We start from the raw sequence: 17,789 nt of genomic DNA, 5'->3' as shown, positions 1-17,789 counted from the left end.
CAAAATACCAGTCCAAACAATTTTCATGACAATGATGGTATTGAATTGAAATTTTATAATTATTTGGACTACAAACGATAAGACATAACACATTATCCAAACCGAAAACATAAAAGAAACATCAAAAATAAATAAATGAATGTTGGATGTACAAAATACCGAGACACGTGGTATAGCAATGCAAATGTACATTCGGTATAACATTCATATTCGGGAATAGGTCACGTTCGGTACTATAACGTATTATCGACAAAAAATATTTCATTCAGTGGTGCTTGATCGCAAGCTAATTAATTTTCGCGTTTGTTGCCGACGTTTACCGGATCGTGACATTGATAAACAATAAAAACAGAGCACGTGGAAAACGTGACAGATAAGTGAATTGAAAGACGCATGACATTTGTTTTTTTTTATATTTTCCATGCGTTCCCATTTGTTAATTAAACTATTCCTTAACATTTGTTAAATGATTTGTTGTATTAAATTTGTTCTTTAAGAATCTGTTATTACTATTTACCTTCGTGAGCACGATTGTTTGCATTCCTTCATCACGGTTTTCTCATCGCACTTGCGCTGTGCGTTGGCCAAAGTTATAACGAGAGGTCTCGTAGTTTAGGTCACTGCATACGGGAAAATATCGGTGAATTAGTGTCTGGGTAGTCAATAATTCATTATCGGTACAATTATGAAGATTTTGATAATGTAAAGGATTTTCTTTTTTTTAAAAATGAGTTTAACTTAGCCGTTCAAGTATATAACATATTTTCTTCTTTTTTTTTTAATTTGAAGTTTCATATGACTTTCAAATCATCGCATTCTTAAAATAAGCTCAATATGTGACCTAAGTCGGCGGTGCCATAGAAATGTGAGTGTTCGGGATATCAGCTCTTATAACATAGTTCAATTGCTTTGCAATGTTAATTCTTCGCCAAAATAAGTATTAAATATGTAATTATACACATGCTTAAGTTTATAAACACACAGGGAATAAACAAAGTATTGCAATAATAACGTAAACTACATTTATGGTCAACTGTACACAACAAATATTCCAGGTATCAACTTTTAAAATTTGTCATAATATATTTTCCTAACTTAAAGACAATAAACACGGAATAACCATTACATCGTAGACTAAAGTATTATAAATGAAATATCTATTTCTGTAATTAAAAGATTTGGATAAAGCCAAATATCAAATTGTCTAGCTTCATCTAAAAAAAAATAAAATCCATTATTTGTTTCAAATGAAAAAAGTAGTTTGAAAAGATAATCTATGAAATAAAATGAACGTATTATTATGTTGTAAATAGTATATTAATCAAATGTGTTATTCATAGCTTTCTTTAAATTCGTCCAAATAAAATGATACTAATACTGGGTATAAAGATGTGGTTTAGTCGTATCAGGTTTATCTTTCACTAATGAGACCTTTACCCTCAGAAATTTCAAATCCTCATAATTTGCTTTGTGGTATGTGACAGATTAATGTCATACTTAATTTTGTAGTTCCCAACTATAATGTGATATTTTTGTAAAATTATACTTGTATAGTGTCAAAATCACTAAATCATTATTTATAGTATTACAGAAAAGTATTTTAATAGTTTAAAGTTACTATATATAACATTTTTCTTTGTGGTATTCATGAGAATTTGTTAACTTATCTTGATCTTGATCTTAAGTAGTCGAATGACAATATATCATTCGTATAATGCATTTTTATTAATGCTGACTACATTAGTGTTCAAATTACATAGTCTAAACCTATAAATATATTTATTAAAGTTACGTACACCGGTATGTAAAACTTACTTTCTTGCCGACTTACTCCTTTATTCATATGAGGCTGACTTCATACAGGAACTTCTAAGGAAGAAAGAAAAGAAGTTAGCAGTATCCTTTAACTTTACTTTCCGCTATAAAGATGATGTTCTCTCACTAAATAATTCAAAATTTGGTGACAATGTTGAACGCATCTATCCCATTGAACTTGAGACAAAGGGTACAACAGATATGTCAAGTCTGCCTCATATCTTGACTTACATGTAGAAATTGACAATGAGGGTCGGTTGAAAACAAAACTTTACGAAAAAAGAGATGATTTCAGCTACCCAATTATGAACTTTCCATTTCTATGTAGCAACATTCCAGTAGCGTCTGCATACGGAGTATATATCTCCCAGTTAATGCGATATTCCAGGGCTTGTATTTGCTATCATGATTTCCTTGATAGAGTGTTGCTGCTCATAAGGAAGCTATTAAACCAAGAGTTCCAAGTGGTAAATTTGAAATCATCCCTTCGTAAGTTTTATGGAGGCCAAAGACTTATTACCGGGTTTATACTCACATGAGCAACAAGACGGGTGCCACATGTGGTGCAGGATCTGCTTACCCTTCCGGGGTACCTGAGATCACCCCCAGTTTTTGGTGGGGTTCGTGTTGCTCAGTCTTTGTTTTCTATGTTATGTTTTGTGTACTATTGTTTGTCTGTTGGTGTTTTTCTTTTTTAGCCATGGCGTTGTCAGTTTATATTCGACTTATGAGTTTGAATGTCCCTTTGGTATCTTTCGCCACTCTAGTACCACGTTTATTTGTTTATAATTGATACACATGTTGAATGTATATTATATGTTAAATGTTTTTCATCGGTTGAGTTAGAACTGACCATGATATTTTAATAAGGTCAATTCAAATATTTCGTGTTATATTTTTGGCGGTTGTGTGAATTTAAGATATTGTCATTTGAGGTTCGTTTTTGGTGCAGTACAGTTTCCTACCTTCTCACTCGACAAAATGTATTTTTCTCGTGTTATTTTTGATTTCTATGAATATTAATATGTGTAAGAATTGAATCTTTAATTTGATTCATAATGTGTATTTGCGTACATAATGAAAATTGTTTTTATTCTTGTAGATTGGTTTTTGTGTTTGTTACCTGAAGCGGCCTAGGCAGACAGTAACTGATCCCATGGGTTGAGTTTATTTTGTAAATAATGTATTTTCGTTTTAATTTATGGATTAGAGCATAACATTCGTTTTTGTTGCCCTCCCCCCAAATAATCGTCATTCATCTGTCTATCACTCTCTTCTGAAAATGTGATCACACAAAAGTCTTAAAATTCATTGAACACAAAGCGTTTAATTTTAACACTGTAATTATCTTTACCTATATATATAAGAATTTTTGTTCATATATTCCTATATGTATATATTTATATAAATATAAAGAGTCAAAATCAGGTCCCTCTACGGTAAATAAAGGCAACAGTAGTTTACCGCTGTTCGAATTTCATAAATCGATTGAGAAAAAAAACAAATCCGGGTTACAAACTTAAGCTGAGGGAAACACATTAAATATAAGAGGAGAACTACGACACAACAGAAACACAACATTAAAATGTAACACACACAGAAACGAACTATCATATAACAATGGCCATTTTCCTGACTTGGTACAAGACATTTTAAGAAAAAAATTGTGGGTTGAACCTAGTTTTGTGGCTAGCCAAACCTCACGCTTTTATGGCAATGTTAAATATAACATTAAAATGACAACATTACATGACAGGACTACAATACAAATAAATGGGAGAACATATAGGACAGAGAAACATACGAATAATAGCTAACAAAAGGTACCAGGTTTAAAATTTAATACGCAAGACGCGCGTTTCGTCCACACAAGACTTACCAAAAAGTTCGAAAGCCAAAACAAGTACAAAGTTGAAGAGCATTGAGGACCAAACGTTCCAAAAAGTTGTGCCAAATACGGCTAAGGTTTTCTGTCTGGGATAAGAACATCCTTAGTATTTAGAATAATTCATACCTTTTGCAAACAGTAAATATATAAAAATGACTATATAATAGATATACATGATACTACTTATCAAAGGTACCAGGATTATAATTTAATACGCCAGACGCGCGTTTCGTCTACACAACACTCATCAGTGACGCTCAGATCAAAATAGTTATAAAGCCAAACAAGTACAAATTTGAAGAGCATTGAGGACCCAAAATTCCAAAAAGTTGTGCCAAATACGGCTAAGGTAATCTATTCCTGGGATTTGAAAATCCTAAGTTTTCCGAAAAATTCAAAGTTTTGTAACAGGAAATTTATAAAAAAAAATGACCATATAATAACACCGAAGTGGTGACTAACTACAGAATAAAAACGGATACATAAAACAACATAAACCAGCACATAAAAATCACAGCCGAGTTAGCCAAAGAGATCAATGCACAAAGTGACGTCACATTTGAATTTCTAAAAATTTCCCCAAAATAGGATAGAATTAGGATAGAATTCAAGATTAGGTAAGAATATCATTATGGATGAATGTACTGGTTGTAGGGTGGGGTTCTCTAAAAGTAATGCTTCTATATGTTTGTAGCAAGTATTATTTTCGTTTGTAGTTACTGTTAAGTTATTGAAAATATATATATCTGTTTTTATAATTTGAAAATAATTAAGAGAATGTTTAAAAAAAAGACGTAAAAAAGCAGATGACGAACACCGTTCTTTCTTCACCGTTCCTTAAAATCGATCTATATAACTAAGCCATTGTACCTGGTGAAGAGATTTAACCCCATGTCGAGATAAAAATTGATTTTACTACTTATTCGCAAACACCTGTTTTCCCTAAACAGATACAAAAAGAGAGGCGAAAGAATCCAAAGGGACATTCAAACACTAAAGTCGAAAATTAAACTGACAACGCTATGGCAAAAAAGGAAAAGACGAGAAGAAAAACAACTGTACACAAAACAAAACATAGAAAACTAAAGACTGATCAACACGAACCCCACCAAAAAAAACCGGGCATGATCTCAGGTCCTCTTCTAAAAGTCGAAGTAAAACAAAAAGACGCAAGAAAACCGGAAAAGACAAACAACAGACCACAAAGTGCTGTATAGAAAACGAAAAGCTTAAATAATACCGGAGTTGATCTTAGGTGCTTTAAAATGGTTGAAGAACCTGCTCAAAATGTGACACTTGTGTATGGTATATATGATGTAAAATATCATTGCATTATGTTATAACGAGTTTCTGACGTAAGGAATGTTATTAAATCCATTGTACTTGTGCCTTATTTTGGGGGTTTATTTTTATGCTTATAAACTTGCAAGAAGAAGTTATGATCCTTTTTTGTTTGTTCTATTGACTAGCCTATTTTACTGCCTTCAAGATTTTCCTATGATATAATAAGAAGAAAATATAAATTTAACTCAACGGACACTATTTTAATGATGGTTGGAAACGGAATCTTATACCATTTCTTGTTGTCTTCTTTATGTCCATCGTGTTAGACCCAATTTGTAAAACAGTACTGATTTAAGAATATATCCCAGCCTAAATTCATTTACCTAAGATTCCTGTCAAATTTCTAAAACTATACTCATAAATTTATTTTGTATTTATATTATATTTTAAGGTACATCAATTCTTAATTGCTTACTTACCCATAACTTCAAAAATCCTTCCATTAAACAAAATGTCGTTTGAATGAATGACTTGCCTTTTAAAAAGAAATTTATAATCAAATATTCAGTAACATTAGAAGCTTGACTTTAGAAAAAGGCAATGGACCGATAACACTCTGTTTAAGGTTGATCACGTTTTGAAGAACAAATCAAACGGAACAAAGAATAATCTGTAATTTTATAAATGAATATATCCAAAATGAAGACACCTTCACCCCAAAAAAGTAGGGGAAAATATACATATGGATTTGTACATGTATTTATTTAGGTAAACATATATGATCCTCTAATACATTGTCATGATTGGTGATTGTAGTTTCGTGATAAGGAACGTTTTAAATGAAAATAACATTTGCCTTTTATTCTTTTATTTATCAAGTAGCATTCATTTGCATTTGAACATTTCTTTTGTTGCAAATTTTGGGATCCATCGCAATTCAGGGGGAAATCAAAACCGATACCTAGTAATTATGTTAATGATAACGAATAACACTCATACATATTTTAACAGCTTTGTATAAGCTTTATTGGAATTGCACTGACTTAACAACATTTTGAAAGCTAAAACTCAAAATCGCTTTGAATAAAAAATATATATACTGTGGATTCTTTATTATTCGTTGGATACCAATTTTCGTGGATTTCGTGGGTATACATATATATATTTTCTAAAGGCTTGTATCCAGACTTTGGCTAACCAACGAAATCAAATATCCACGAAAAAGTAAGTTTTCCTCAATCCACGAACATTGGTATCCACGAAAAAATGAATCCACAGTAGTATGTTATTGAGCTAAACCTCAAGTTTGCTTGGAATTGAACTTTATAATGTAACAATAACATTAACGGTACCAATGTTACTGCACCAGATACACATTTCAACAATTAATGTCTTTTCAGTGATGCTCGAGGTCAAAATATTTAAAAATCAAAATCTAGTACAAACGTTGAAGATCTGATCATGCTAAAAAGGACCTTAACTGACTGTCATACAAGTGAGAGGTTTAGCTAGCTATAAAACCAGGTTCAATCCACCATTTTCTACATAAGAAAATGCCTGTACCAAGTCAGGAATATGACAGTTGTTATCCATTCGTTTGATGTGTTTGTTGTTTTGATTTTGCCATTTGATTGGGGACTTTCCTTTTTGAATTTTCCTCGGAGTTCAGTATTTTTGTGATTTTACTTTTTAACAAAATCTGTACCACAAATTAGAGCTTAGCATGAGGGAGATCCACCTTAAGGATATATTTTTCTGACGTTTCAGTCTCGTTGAAATCTCGTTCGGGAATTATTTTCAACAAATGTGATACCAGTGGAAAATATCAATGAATTCATAAAACATTATAATCAAACTAAACTATGTGAAAAAATTGTGTACTTACAATAAGTAGTTTTTGAGTAATAAAATTTTCAATTTTTATAAGCAAAAAGTAAAATCACAAAAATACTGAACTCCGAGGAAAATTCAATCGGAAAGTCCCTAATCACATGGCAAATCAAATGACAAAACACATCAAACGAATGGACAACAACTGTCATATACCTGACTTGGTACAGGCATTTCCAAATCTAGAAAATGGTGGATTGAACCTGGTTTTATAGCGCTAAACCTCTCACTTGTACGACAGTCTCATCAAATTCCGTTATATTTACAACGATGCGTGAACAAAACAATCCAGTCAGTGTCATCAGTCAAAATGTTGAGAAAATGGGTGAAGTGCACAAAAATATGATTTTAACAAAAATATGTACATCCCATATCAATTTTTTCTTTTCAAAATTCTTAGATATGTTTTTTTTTCAATCTTTCATAACAAAGAAGTTGATATAATATGATTTTTGTTGTAAAAAAAGAGAAAATCTCCAATTTACAAAATTTACAGCTTGGTCAATTTGACTCGAAAAAGCAACACAATTTTATGAAACTTTCTTATATTAACACCTACCTATTTTTTTTTAAAGTAAAATTGATTCAGACTTGTTCACTTCATCTTTAGTGAAAGTATGAAAAAAGTTTAATGTGAAACAGTGATTTTTTTCATGATAATAGCCCAAAAATGGGTAAAAATTGATGAATAATGGAAAAATCATAAAAATGGGGTACTTTCACCACCATATGATTTTTCTTCATCAATTATTTTCTTACAGTCAGATAAACCCAAAAAACAAGTTAAAGAAAAAAAGTTTAATTCTAGAAATGTTTGACTCCTCAGGTGTACATCCTTAATTGACAACGATTTATATAAAATTATGATGCCAGTCAGAGGTGATGGCTGATTTGGCTGTGGTCCTACAGTGAAGACCGAGGACAAAATAAAAGAAAATCCAAAATCTTATACAAACGTTGAAGAGCTGATTAAAACTAAAAAGACCTGAAGTATAGCCAAATCTGGACAGGAAATCAGATCTTTGCATGATGATATATACCTTAATTTACAATAATTTCCAAAGTTTTATAACATCAACCTTCAATCAAATAATATCCGTATTTTCATGCCAATATCAAAGGCTTTGCTGATGAAACCCTCTCTGGGACTACGAGTCCACCTGCAAAGGTATCAACCTAGTGGAAGTAAAAAATAAACGGTACATTGTTTTGCTACACTAGATAAGAATTCCAATAATCAATGTCTCTTCAGTGATGGTCAAGAACGATCCTAAAATTAGAAATACATATGTATATAGTTTGTTTCCAGTGTATCTTAAATCGATGAGAAATGTTACCTCCGAAATTTCATTCCCTTACACATTCTGTGTGGTAAGCCACAGAGAAGTGTCAGACTTCATATTTTAGTCTCCAACAATGAATATTGTTTGTTTGACTATAGTTAAGTCGTGCGAAAACTACTTAATTATTGATTAATTTACCATAACAAATAGTTAAAGAGATTAAAGTTACTCTCGGCTTTCATATATTCGGCTTTGAACGTTCCCGATGAAAGTAAATCCAGAAAAAAGCTTAGGACGCATGAAATTATTTAATGTGTTGTTTTAATTTTTTTCAAAGTGTACAGATTGTATACAGACTTTTTTACGTACTTTTTAGAATAACTTAAAATATTAGTCCGAATAGCAAACATTTCATTATATTGTTGAAGCAGATGAATGCAGATATAAATAAATGTGTCGAAACGATCTGGCAAAATATAATTGAAGTCATTTTTCAAATGCAAAATTTGAAAGTCAAAAACCTGTAATTTCGGCAAAAATCAGCGGTGCCGAACCAAACGTAAACTCTATCTGTAACTCATCATACAAGACTCACATACAGGTGAGATGTTTAGCTAGCTATAAAACCAGGTTAAATTCCCCATATTTCACAAAAGAAAATGCCTGTACACAATTAGGAATATGACAGTAGTTTCCATTCGTTTGATGTGTTTGAGCTTTTGATTTTGCCATTTGATAACGAACTTCGGTATTTTTGTTATTTTACTTTATACTTACCGTCATATGAAACGAATTCCTTGATTGTTTTAATGTTTTCGATGTTATCGAAATTATTGAACCAATGAATGCATGTATACTATAGATTCATTACACACATATTGTATTATCGACAGAACATGTTTCATTCAGTGGTGGTTGGTCGCAAGCTAATTAATTTTCGTGGTTGTTGCCGATGTTTACCGGAACATGACACTGATAGATAATAAAAACAGAGCACATGGAAACGTGACAGATAAGTGAATTTAAAGACGCATGACACTTGTTTTTTTTTAATATTTTCCATGCGTTCCTATTTGTTAATTAAACTTTTCCTTAACAGGTGTTAAATGATTTGTTGTATTAAATTTGTTCTTTAAGAACCTTTATTACTCTTTACCTTCATGACCACGTTTGTTTACATTCCTTCATCACATTTTCTCCCCGCACTTGCGCTGTGCAGTTTCCGAGGTTATCACGAGAGGTTTCGTAGTTAAGGTCACTGCTTACCGTAAAATATCGGTGATTCAGTGTCTGGATAGTGAATAATTCATTATCGGTACATTTATGAAGATTTTGATAATGTAAAGGATTTTCGTTTACTTCTTTTGTAATAAAACTTTCCAAAGCCATTCAAGTATATGAAACGTATTCAACTTTTTTTTTTTTAGATTTACAGTTTCATATGACTTTGAAATCATCACATACTTGAAATCAGCATAATATGTGACCAAAGTAGGCGGGACTATAGAAATATGAGTGTTCGTGATATCAGTTCTTATAACATAGTTCGAGTTCAAGTTCTTTACAATGTTAATTCTGCGCCAAAATAAGTATTATATATGTAATTATGCACATGCTTAAGTTTATAAACATACATGAAATAGACAAGGTATTGCAATAAGACCGTAGACTACATTTATGGTTAACTGTACACCACAAATATTACAGGTATCAACATTTAAAATTGGTCATAATATATTTTCTTAAACTTAGACTTAAAGACAATGAGCATGGAATAACCAATGCATGGTAGACTAAAGGTATTATGAATGAAATATATATTTCCGTAACTAAATGATTTAGAAAAAATTCAAATATCAAATTGTCTAGCTTCATAAAAAAGACAGTATTTACTTCAAATGAAAAAAAAATAGTGTGTAAAGATACAAAAAATAAACCTATAATTATGTTGTAAATAATCGTACACTCTAATTAACTTTTAATTTGAAGAAAAAAATTAATAGTTATTCTTATATAGATATAAGAAGATGTGGTATGAGTGCCAATGACATGAATGAGACAACTCTCCATCAAAGTCAACATTTATAAAAGTAAACCATTATAGGTCAAAGTACGGTCTTCAACACTGAGCCTTATGTTTACTTTAACAGAAGACAATGTCTTTACAAAAACAAATTCGTGACATGATTAAATGTATTTCACCGCACGTGGTATTGCTGTCTTAACATTTGTAAAGAGATATCATAAACCCCAAAGATGACGTGGTAATTATTTCTGTATTATATAAAGGATATGTATGATAATCATACTTAAAATTCTTGTACCCAGCCAAAGTATAATGTTTGTGTATCTGTTATACAATAACTTTTCGTCTATGCTTCATTTAATAACAAAAACCTGTTTTACGTATATTAATCAAATTTGTTATTTATAGCTCTAAATAAATTCGTCCAAATGAAATAATACTAAAACTAGGTAAACAGATGTGTTTTTGTCGTCTACGGTTTATCTTTGATTAAAGAGACCTTTCACCTCAAAAATTTCAAATCCTTACAATTTACTTTGTGGTATGTGACAGAAAAGTGTCAGATTTCATTTTTAAGTCTCCAACTATGAAAATTGTTGTAAAATTATACTTGTATCGTGTCAACATGACTACATTATTAAACATACTATTACAGAAAAGTATTTTAATAGTTTAAAGTTACTGTGTATAACATTTTTCTGTGTGGTATTCATGAGCATCGTTCATCTTATTTTGATCTTAAGTAGTAGAATGATATTATTTAGACAATATATCATTCAAATAATTCAGTTTAAGTAATCCTGAAATTTTACTGCCTAATAACCAGAATCCAAAACTAAGTGATTTCATACATACCTGTATATAGTGTAATTGCAACACTATTTCGATCATGAAATAACTACATGTAGAACGAAAATATCAGACAAAATCTATATAATGATATACAATTAGATGAACAAAAAATATTTTATATATACTAAGTGCCAATGAAAACGCACACTTGTAAATTTCAAATATTTAAAAAATATAAACATTTTTTTTAAAATGATTACCTATATCGGTTTGAAAATGAATTGTTAGACTTCTTTCGACAACTTAACGCTTGAATGATTTTAGAAAAAAGTTACGTGCTTGGTTACAGAAAAGGGGGAGAGTCGAGTGCACCGCTATTTTACGCACGAGTGATTTTCTCATGTTTGTTTTGGAAAGCCTTGCTTAAGAATTGAAATTTCCCATCCTTTTTGTAAGCCACTGCAATAAACTAAGGCGTAGATGCCAAGACTTTCAGACTACCAGAGACATGAAGTTTGGGGCATGGTGCAAGGAGTAATTTCAAGTCGTGAAATTGCACGCAGAATGCAGTGTTTGGCCTTAACAATTACCAGACTCATCCAAAGATTCAACCAAACAGGGTCTTTGAATGATAGGCCACGTTCCAGAAGACAAAGAGCAAGTACTGCCCAACAGGATCGATACATTCGTCTTCAGCACCTGCGAGATCGTTTCCATACGGCTGTCCAATTAGCACGAGAGACTGTCGGCGTCCATAGGAGACAAATTGGAGCAAACACGGTAAGACGCCGTTTGCGCAGCAGTGGATTAAGGGCACGGCGGCCTTTCCATGGTAACATGCTGACAGCAGTACGACGCCAATATCGCATTAGATGGACACAACTGCGTCAGAGATGGTCACACAGGCAATAGAAAACTGTCTTATGGACGGACAAATCAAGATTCCATCTTTGCCGTAGTGATGGACGAACTCGTGTGTGGAGACGAAGAGGAGAACGCTATGCAGATTCATGTATCCAAGAGACAGATCGTTCAACCATAAAACTCCACTCATCACTATCAATGGCAATTTAAACGCCCAACGCTACATTGATGAAGTTTTAACGCCGACCGTTATACCGTTTATGGCTAGGCATCAAGATGTTAAACTTTTTCAACAAGATAACGCTCGTGCACACTCCGCACGACTATCAACTGCGTTCATCAATAACAACCATGTTCAGACATTACCATGGCCAGCCTTTTCGCCGGATTTGAGTCCAATTGAACACTAATGGGATCAAATTGGACAAGCCGTAAGACGACGACAGCCACCACCAGTTACGCTGCGCCACCTTGAAATTGCATTGCGGGAAGAATGGACAAACATTCCACAACACCGTATCCGACGTCTGGTCAGGTCAATGCCACGTCGTTGTAGAGATTGCGTTGCAGCACGCGGTGGACACATTCGTTATTTGAGACTGTGAGTTATTGAATTGTAGTGTTGTGTTGCATGAACGCATTGTATTCGAATCGTGGTAATTGAACATTTTTGTTTGACTTTTATCTTTAGATAAACCACTTAACTGTCATTAACAATTACTGTAAAGAAAATATTATTTTGTATAAAAGTGTTATTTTTAAAAAACAAAGTGTTGCGTTTTCATTGGCAATCAGTATATATTAAACCCCACTTTCTTTAGACATGTTAGAATTATTGGCTTGTTTTTGAATATTATAACATTGTAAATTAATTACTTATGTTTTCATGTTTTTTTTAATTTTTTTTGTGTATACTGTTTTGTTTTATTTTGCTGTTTATTGTTTGTTCTAAACTTGTATTGCCACAAACACTGTAAATGGTTAGTGACAATAACATTGATTTAATTAAAGTGTAAAGAGTTAATAAACTCCTTTGTTGTACTTAGTATATATATTTTTTTATATCTCCGACGAGTAAAACAAACTTATGTTACTAACAAGTACATACTACATGTAGCATTTATAGTGTATAATCACTTGCTTACCCAATCATTCAAAATGAAACATTTAGGTTGCATTTCTGTTAATATAGACAATATCATTTCCCATAGGAACTTTTTTTACGGCTAAAACTGTGCCCCTTTTACTAAGAAATTTCGTGAAAAATTATATCCTAAAATGGAAAGTTGATATGCACTACTATTGTATTCAAAGGTCAAAACATAGGGCTGTGCGTCATATTTTCAACATTTATATGCCCGAACTTCTAAGAGTTTAAACTTATACTTAAATTCTGTACTACCCATCCCTTCACTTCGGGTGACCCTCAGAATTCAAAATTCCGCGCAAACATGTGTTTATATACTGGTAACATTTCCAAGTTATGTCTTTACGAGATGAAACATAGAGATCATAACTGGGAAGCAGTACGTCAACAAAACAAAATATCTAGGAATATCATATATTTCCCTAAAAGAGGCGTAGTTTGTGAAACAGCTGTATTTACAAAGTGCAACCTATACTTACATTTATTCAAATAGAAACATTTTGAAAAACACTTTTTTCTCTAAACAATAGTTATTTATCAAAATGTTAGCCCAAAAGAAATCACTGCATATACTGTAACTTTTCTTTAATAGTACATTTTATACCCCTACCCCTGTTTCAATTTTTAAAGAATTTTAAAACAAGACTTTAATTATTGTCAGCTTAACCTATGTGCATGTTTTCTACTATGTAATGTCTAGAACCTGTTTGTAACTGTTTTGATAACAAATTGAAAGCATTTCAGAATACTATAAATGTAAAGTTTAGTAGTTAATAATTCCAACATTCAAGATTATATAAAGTATCCAATCCTGCATCTGTCTCCAGTCCGCATCTTACTGTATGCATATTTATCAATAAAAGTTTACAGCTTCTGCCTCAAATGATCAGTTTAGAAATTTTGTCACACAAATATCATCTCTCACCATGTATCTAATATAATTAAGCTAATATAATGAACTAGAAGTGTTTAAACAGAGCCATATTTTCAAAAGTTGTATGTGTGAAATTACCAGTCTGATGTATGAATTCACTAAAAGTTTTATAGAACTGACTGCTTACATCTTTTTTTTTTTGCATAACTTCCAAGCACAGTTATTGTTTTCTATACAAAAGACCTTTAAAATAATAAAATCATAGCATTTACAGGTTAAATTGTCTGTTTTATGACCCAGGGGGTAGGCATTTCTCTCTGTATTTTGCCACTGGGGCCTCACATTTGCTAAATAATTCTGCTGTTTCTGTGAATATGGAATATTTAGTACATATTTTGGATAGAACACATTATTGTTATTTTTATTGAGGTATTTTTGTATTTCTAGCTTGTATTTTTTTATGCCGCGATCACAAAAAAGCACATTCAGGTGTTACGGCTTACTTTTGGGTAATCGACAGGACAAAAACACCCCTACAACAATATTTATCAAGGATCTATGAGTTTCAATGACTGCGAAGAGTGAAAATAAGCACTACTAAACAATTTAAATTACAAATATGCATTTATTACGAATTAACTTTGCATTCAGGGCTTAAAGTAAACAATGCATACTGTAAACTGTGAATTTATGCTGAGTCATCATAGCTAAGGTCCAGGATTTTCTCAATCTTCATGAAATATTTATAAAACTTTATATTTGAGTTAATTTCATTAAAATTTCTGAGATAAACCAGATTTGGTGAAATTCTACATATTTTTTTTTTCACCCACTTTAAGGTTTTTTCATCCCGCCGCAAATTATAGATAACTGCTTCTGATTTGGTCTTCCAACTGCTATGGTTCGAGCGGCAGAGGTTTTGCTAAGCATTTCAAAATGAGTTACTTAACGGCGGTAATAACATAATAAGAAAAATCGAAACATGTGTAATTGAAGAATTACGGAATGCAAATATATAACTATTGATTGATTAATTAAATGATATTCACCGCCACTTTAAGTACAATCAGATTTTCCGAGGTAATCAACTTGTATTGGTAAAGGAAGACACAAACCTTCGTCAGGAAAACTGAAAATCCTTGTAAATGAAGATTGGGATAGAGCGTACCTACCACAACTTGATGTTATACAGATATTGTGCTATGAAACGTGGTTTAACCCACTTTTTTCCTCGGAAAATGCCTATACAAAATCAAAAATATGGCAGTTGTTTTTCACTGAGTTCGGTATTTTAGTTTTAATTCAATTTCACACATAATATTGCCTGTTGAATAACCTGTTAAACATGATTGTTGTCCAACACAATATCTCTATAACATCAAAATATTGATAAGAAAATCTTGCAAAATATTGATAATGGATGTGACCTAACTTATATTAACTTAATATACAATATTTTATTCAGCGACTTCAAAAACGAATTGAAAGATACTTAATTGAATAATAAATTTATAATCATAAGTCGATTAAAAAATCAAAAAAATCATGGCTAGATACGAAAAACGACGAAATGAACACAACATTCTACAGAACACAAAACAGAAAACTGAGCAACACAAATAGATCCACAAACCCTGGCTGATATCATATGCTCCTACGAGTAAGCAATTCCTTCATTACATAAATTAACCGTCAAATATATTGTTTAATTATTAATCTTGTCAACTTACACAATTGTATGATACACTACAGCTGAACAAAGCACAATATTTCTCCTCCTTTTATTTTCCATAGACAAACTCATCAAAGATACCAGCCCTATATTTGAGTACCTCAGACATCAGACATGAGACCTACAAACGGCACTCAAACTGAAACAGTCGGAAGGCCTGATCCAATACAAAACCAAAGAGCAGCTAAAAAACAAAAAATAATAAAATTTGTGCAAAATATGCATAAGGCAATCAATAAATGTACCTGGTGTTAGACAGTTCTTAGTGTTTCGAATAATTTAACATTTTACATACAGAAAATGCACAGAAAAATAATCAATGATATTTCATGTTAACACAAAAGTGATGACTACTGGCCTGTGATACTTTGCTTCTAAGATTTCTCAGGTGTACACATTCATGTAGCAGGCTTTTGAGCAACAGATATAATTCACTCTGATTATTAGGAGCCATGGAATAAGTTTCTTTCTCCAATAATGGTTTGTTACTTACATTCCATGCATGGATTTTGAATCTCTCGTTCGTGGTAATTTTTTCTCTTCAAACCTTTTTTTGTGGGTTTTCAACGCCTAAGACTAAGGTATCTGTGGGTTGTTGATTATCTTTTCCTCCTTATTGGCCACAACATTGTCTATGGTTCGCCTACTTTGGTATAGATCGTCAAAGGATAAGAAACTCAACTTCAGCTATCTTTTTTCAAAATACAACCTGTTCATGAGCTGTTAAAAATGTACTGATGCAGAATATCGTGAAGCATTAATACATTTGGTCGTGAATTACTTTAACGTGTACTTTCTGCATTTAAACGTAATACAAAGTGATTTTTTTTTTAATACATCACAAACGTACATTGTTAAAAATAATATCAATAATTATTTTCCCATCATTGCGTTTCACTGAAAAAAGAGCTAAGATTTTTAGACATATTATAAAGTCAAATCATTCCATTGTAAGCTGCAAATCCGCGCAAAATACATCAAAACATATACACTTTTATTCATAGGAATCCATCAAAATAAAAACAAACAAAAAGGAATTCACATGCAATACAGGTCTACGTTCTGCTAGGCAAATGCTAAGTGTATATATGAATGAATAACACAAACATTTAATGATTTACATTATCCATGCTGAATTAAAAGATCGATACATCGTGTCATAAAACAAAATATGTTCCATGTAAATCGGACAAATAGATATGAATTCCTTCTTTAAGATAATGTAAAAATCTAAATTTTTAAAAAAGACAACGCTGATCCCACATCAAGTACACCGAAAATGATAACGTATTTGTTAAGTTGGTGAATTGATTTTTTCTGCAGACAGTCAGTATTCGAATTGGTATTCATTGGGTTCAAATATTGGCATGATAAAACTTTTACGGTCATAATTACGAATTTGTTGACCAAAACGACATGTCACTATCACAATTCACTAGAAACATGTTTTCTTGGTCTTATATCTTTAGATACCACTATAGATCTTTAATACAACCGACTGTGTAAACGACTCATTTTGACTGAGTGTGGACTGCAAGGCTTAGGATGTATGCAAAGCTTGAAATGCTTATTACTTCTATTCTTTGTTCGTTTGATTTGTCTCTTCTCTTCGAGATTTGATCATCGGTTAACTTAATTTTTCATACGGTTGTCTTAGTTTATGGGAAAAGGAATAAGAAAGAGTTAATTTTATTTTTTTTTACATTTCTTCTGAAACGACTCTTACCACAAAAAATGTTTTTGAATTAGTTAACATGTAAGTAGGAAAAGAAATGAAGCTAAGATATATAAGTCGTTTATATCAAACTGAATACGTTAGTTATCGACTTTGAGATTTATTTCCGCGGGTGATAATATACAAACGACTGTCTTCCGGCTATCTTTTAATACTGTTGGAAGAAGCATTAATTATCTTTGAAACTAAAAAAATATTGTGACTATCGTGGCAGGCGAGACAAATTGGCACTAAAACCTGTAAAATAATCATCTCTTTTATCAGCAATGTAAACAGATCACTTATATAATCATTTATTTTTATCAGTAATGTAAAGTATTTAATCATCGGCGTTATCTTCATGAATTGTCAGGTACTTGATCACTAGGATGGTTGAAGAGGAACAACCACAGTGATATAGACTTACACAACAAAAACAGGTTTATCCAACAAGAGAAAATATATCATCACCTTAATGGT

The 17,789-nt window shown here is 31.8% G+C and overlaps 1 protein-coding gene and 1 long non-coding RNA gene across 2 annotated transcripts in view; both read right to left on the bottom strand.

The window, feature by feature from the left end:
- The window catches only part of LOC127721347 (uncharacterized), a 28,942-nt gene extending 23,423 nt beyond the window's left edge, over window positions 1-5,519 (bottom strand). The window contains exons 1-2 of the long non-coding RNA XR_007991167.1: window positions 5,467-5,519; window positions 1,816-1,869 (exon numbers count right to left, since the gene is read on the bottom strand). This is a non-coding gene — a long non-coding RNA (uncharacterized LOC127721347). The remainder of the gene's footprint in view (window positions 1-1,815; window positions 1,870-5,466) is intronic.
- LOC127721326 (ankyrin-1-like) overlaps window positions 1-17,789 on the bottom strand; it is a 222,806-nt gene that overhangs the window by 96,341 nt on the left and 108,676 nt on the right. The window lies entirely within an intron of this gene.

This window comes from Mytilus californianus, unplaced genomic scaffold, assembly GCF_021869535.1.
Source record: "Mytilus californianus isolate M0D057914Y unplaced genomic scaffold, xbMytCali1.0.p SCAF_12, whole genome shotgun sequence".
Classification (NCBI taxonomy): Eukaryota; Metazoa; Mollusca; class Bivalvia; order Mytilida; family Mytilidae; genus Mytilus; species Mytilus californianus.
The sequence above is the reverse complement of the archived record's forward strand: the minus strand, read 5'-3'. Positions and strand labels throughout refer to the sequence as shown.